Source organism: Haematobia irritans, chromosome 5, assembly GCF_050003625.1.
Source record: "Haematobia irritans isolate KBUSLIRL chromosome 5, ASM5000362v1, whole genome shotgun sequence".
In the NCBI taxonomy this organism is placed as follows: domain Eukaryota; kingdom Metazoa; phylum Arthropoda; class Insecta; order Diptera; family Muscidae; genus Haematobia; species Haematobia irritans.
In genome coordinates, this window is record NC_134401.1 from 135,127,520 (window position 1) to 135,132,985 (window position 5,466).

Below are 5,466 nucleotides of genomic sequence, written 5' to 3' on the forward strand. Positions count from 1 at the left end.
TCTATAGACATAAAATTTTGACAAAATTTTCTATAGAAATAAAATTTTAACAAAATTTTCTGTAGACATAAAATTTTGACAACATTTTCTATAGACATAAAATTTTGACAAAATTTTCTATATAAATACAATTTTGACAAAATTTTCTATAGAAATAAAATTTTGGCAAAATTTTCTATAGACATAAAATTTTGACAAAATTTTCTATAGAAATAAAATTTTAACAAAATTTTCTGTAGACATAAAATTTTGACAACATTTTCTATAGACATAAAATTTTGACAAAATTTTCTATAGATATAAAATTTTGACTAAATTTTCTATAGACATAAAGTTTTAACAAAATTTTCTATGGAAAGAAAATGTTGACAAAATTTCAATAGAAATAAATTTTTGACAAATTTTCTATAGAAATAAAATTTTGAAAAAATTTTCTATAGAAATAAATTTTTGACAAAATTTTCTATAGACATACAATTTTGATAAAATTTTCTATAGAAATACAATTTTGACAAAATGTTCTATATATAATACAATTTTGACAAAATTTTTTATACACATAAAATTTTGACAACATTTTCTATAGACATAAAATGTTGACAAACTTTTCTATAGAAATAAAATTTTAACAAAATTTTCTATTGAAATAAAATTTTTACAAAATTTTCTATGGATATAAAATTTTGAAAAAAATTTTCTATAGAAATAAAATTTTTATAGAAATAAAATTTTGATAAAATTTTCTATATATAATTTTGACAAAATTTGCTTTAAATATAAAATTTTGACAAAATTTCTATAGAAATAAAATTTTGACAAAATTTTCTATAGACATAAAATATTGACAACATTTTCTATGGAAATAAAATTTTGACAAAATTTATAAATAAAGAAAATTCTGTCAAAATTTTATATGTATACACAATATAAAGCGGTGTTTTTGTTTTTCCATTTTTCTCAAATCCGTGGGCTGAAATTTCGACTGTATGCGTATGTACTCCACGATAGTAAAGGGTGATTCTTTTGAGGTTAGGATTTTCATGCATTAGTATTTGACAGATCACGTGGGATTTCAGACATGGTGTCAAAGAGAAAGATGCTCAGTATGCTTTGACATTTCATCATGAATAGACTTACTAACGAGCAACGCTTGCAAATCATTGAATTTTATTACCAAAATCAGTGGCAGAAAATCCGCTTTTTTATCGACAAATTTTGTTCAGCGATGAGGCTCATTTCTGGTTGAATGGCTACGTAAATAAGCAAAATTGCCGCATTTGGAGTGAAGAGCAACCAGAAGCCGTTCAAGAACTGCCCATGCATCCCGAAAAATGCACTGTTTGGTGTGGTTTGTACGCTGGTGGAATCATTGGACCGTATTTTTTCAAAGATGCTGTTGGACGCAACGTTACGGTGAATGGCGATCGCTATCGTTCGATGCTAACAAACTTTTTGTTGCCAAAAATGGAAGAACTGAACTTGGTTGACATGTGGTTTCAACAAGATGGCGCTACATGCCACACAGCTCGCGATTCTATGGCCATTTTGAGGGAAAACTTCGGAGAACAATTCATCTCAAGAAATGGACCGGTAAGTTGGCCACCAAGATCATGCGATTTGACGCCTTTAGACTATTTTTTGTGGGGCTACGTCAAGTCTAAAGTCTACAGAAATAAGCCAGCAACTATTCCAGCTTTGGAAGACAACATTTCCGAAGAAATTCGGGCTATTCCGGCCGAAATGCTCGAAAAAGTTGCCCAAAATTGGACTTTCCGAATGGACCACCTAAGACGCAGCCGCGGTCAACATTTAAATGAAATTATCTTCAAAAAGTAAATGTCATGGACCAATCTAACGTTTCAAATAAAGAACCGATGAGATTTTGCAAATTTTATGCGTTTTTTAAAAAAAAAAAGTTATCAAGCTCTTAACAAATCACCCTTTATATTGCTCTTGTTAATTGCTTGCATCAGACGGTAAGGAGAAGACTGGCAATTGACTTGTTTGCGAGGTCTCTCTATAAACCTGCTGTGTTTGGTTCTTTAACTTTGGCATAGAAAAAAGATTAGTGTCATTTCTTGACTTGACTATACACCCAAAATCCATTTACAAATTCTCTACTTCCTAGATAGCTCTCCCCTTATCGTAATGTGACTTTAAGTCAATAAATTAGTTAAGCGTACACCTTGACAGTTTCAGTTTCGAATTTCTGTTCACACTATTGTGACTTTAACTCCATAAATTAGTTAGGGCTCCACCTTGAATTTGAATATACAATTTTACCTGTTTTATACCAACTAAACATTGTATGAAGCAAACACATTCTCTTGGTATTTATAAACATTTTGGCCTCCCCCTTTGCTTTGACCCATCGTACACAAAAGTCAAAAACTAAAATTTTCTAGTTTTGATCTAAATTTCTTTCCTGGGAGACTTAAAGAATTTATCTGCTATGCTTAACTCCCAGTAACCACCTACTCGCCTGAGGCCACAACAAAGTCGATAGGGAAACGGTCACGAAATCTATATATCCTGCAAGGCTTTAGAGCAGATTGTCTCAGATAAGGTCGGTATAATCGTCTACATTCTCAAAACAAATAAACAAACAAACATTTCTCTTTTCGCTCTAAATTAACTTTAAGCAAATTTTCGAGAGCATTGCTAATTGCAGCCAAAGTCAAAGGAAGAGATCGAAAGAGAATTGACTTTTCGACTTGACACTCCTTTAGTCGTAGGATAATCGCAATTCGTTTTGTGACTTTGACATGCTAATCGCAGATAATCTCGTTAACATATGCGGCTTAATGACGAAGCGAATAAAGTTAACCCCTTATTAGTAGAAAAACATGACAACCCTTCTTCTTAATACAACAGAGCAGATTCAGCGGGGGGATTTACAAAAATCTCCTTTCTCTTTTTTAGAGTTAGTGTGAAGAGAAAATGAGAGACTTTAAGCCTTTGTTCTTACACACACACACACACATTCGTTTGTAGTAGGATGTTAAAGTCAGCTAAATGAAAGGCTTAAACGAATTAATAATAATCTGGATAGCATATCAAGGGTCCTAGGAAAGGGTAAGTCAGGTACCTCAACATGAACCCAACACGCGTTCAGTAGGTAGGTTTAACTTAGAACACTAGCAAAACAGGTCATTGAATACACCCACAATATGATCCATGATTAAGTAGCCTTTAGCCCGTTTCTCTAGGCCGTTGATCTGAATTTAATCCCCTAATGTTGGAAAATTAAAGCAAAACATTTGCATACGAAAACGCCAAAAATCCTTTCACTGTCAAAGGATGGCTGGTTAATCGATCCTTGTGTGTGAGTTTGTCATTGAATGGTTTCAGTTGAAAGGGTTGCTGATGCTAGTAGTGATGGTATTGTGGGTGTGGTCCAAGCATTTACTCAAAATGCTTTATCACGACTCTGTCCACTGTCGTGCGGGTGTACACCATAAAAGGATGATAGGCTTTTTAATATTGACCAGCTACTTGTAGCTCTTTCTTTGCCTTTGTTTGACAATGGATTTTTGGTTTGTAGTCCATGGCACCACCCCGATTCCCTAATGCTCACCATGATGCTATTTAGTTTGCGTTTTAATCCTTTCGCTTAACTCGCTCACATTTTTGCTCAGGTCCTCCTAAACCTTTCCTCCTTCCCCTGCAAATGACCCGAATGAGTTGAGGAAATTTGCCCAAAATGAAATGTAAAACCTAAAGCATTTGGATTTTCAAAATCTATGCCAATTATGAGTTTTCGGGTATTAAGAACATTCTAGGAATTAATTAGAACTATTAAGGAGTCATAGGGATTTAAATGCCAAAAGGATAATAGTGGCCGGTTTAGATTTGAATTTGTCAATTTTGAAGGGTTGAACTATTTCGTTTCAATGAGTTTTTGCAATAGAGTGCCAATATTTTTGTGTGGAATTATTCTAATGTAAGATAATAGATTGGTCTGAGGTGTTTTTCATGATAAAATTCTTATAAATTAAATTTGACAAAAAATTTAATTTGTCGGACATTGATGTTGAGACGGATTTTTAGCTCCAACATTGAGAAGAGCGCAATGAGAGAATGGTTCAATTTTCCAATACAAAATGTTAAAACAGAAAATTATTATTATGACTATTAATGATTTCAATTCCTGTTTAAAGTATCTACTTACTAACAGGTTGGCTTATAAGTCCCCGGTCTGCCACATAGATGGCGTCGCTAGTATTAAATGCATATTATTTTTTATATAGTACCAACCTTCAAATGATTCGTGTCAAAATTTGACGTCTGTAAGTCAATTAGTTTGTGAGATAGAGCGTCTTTTGTGAAGCAACTTTTGTTATTGTGAAAAAAAAAATGGAAAAAAGGAATTTCGTGTTTTGATAAAATACTGTTTTCTGAAGGGAAAAATACGGTGGAAGCAAAAACTTGGCTTGATAATGAGTTTCCGGACTCTGCCCCAGGGAAATCAACAATAATTGATTGGTAGCGTTGATCAAGCGTGGTGAAATGAGCACGGAGGACGGTGAACGCAGTGGACTCCCGAAAGAGGTGGTTACCGACGAAAACATCAAAAAAATCCACAAAATGATTTTGAATGACCGTAAAATTGAGTTGATCGAGATAGCAGAGGCCTTAAAGATATCAAAGGAACGTGTTGGTCATATCATTCATCAATATTTGGATATGCGGAAGCTCTGTGCAAAATGGATGTCGCGCGAGCTCACATTTGACCAAAAACAACAAGGTGTTGATGATTATGACCGGTGTTTGCAGCTGTTAACTCGTAATACACCCGAGTTTTTCCGTCGATATGTGACAATGGATGAAACATGGCTCCATCACTACACGCCTGAGTCCAATCGAAAGTCGGCTGAGTGGACAGCGACCGGTGAACCGTCTCCGAAGCGTGGAAAGACTCAAAAGTCCGCTGGCAAAGTAATGGCCTCTGTTTTTTGGGAAGCGCATGGAATAATTTTTATCGATTTTCTTGAGAAGGGAAACACCATCAACAGTGACTATTATATGGCTTTATTGGAGCTTTTGAAGGTCGAAATCGCGGCAAAACGGCCCCATATGAAGAAGAAAAAAATGTTGTTCCACCAAGACAACGCACCGTGCCACAAGTCATTGAGAACGATGGCAAAAATTCATAAATTGGGCTTCGAATTGCTTTCCCACCCACCGTATTCTCCAGATCTGGCCCCCAGCGACTTTTTCTTGTTCTCAGACCTCAAAAGCATGGTCGTAGGGAAAAATTTGGCTGCAATGAAAAGGTGATGGTGAGGCCTATTTTGAGGCAAAACCGAAGGAGTACTACCAAAAGGGTATCAAAAAATTGAAAGGTCGTTATAATCGTTGTATCGCTCTTGAAGGGAACTATGTTGAATAATAAAGACGAATTTTGACAAAAAAATGTGTTTTTCTTTGTTAGACCGGAAACTTATCAGCTAACCTGTTATACTA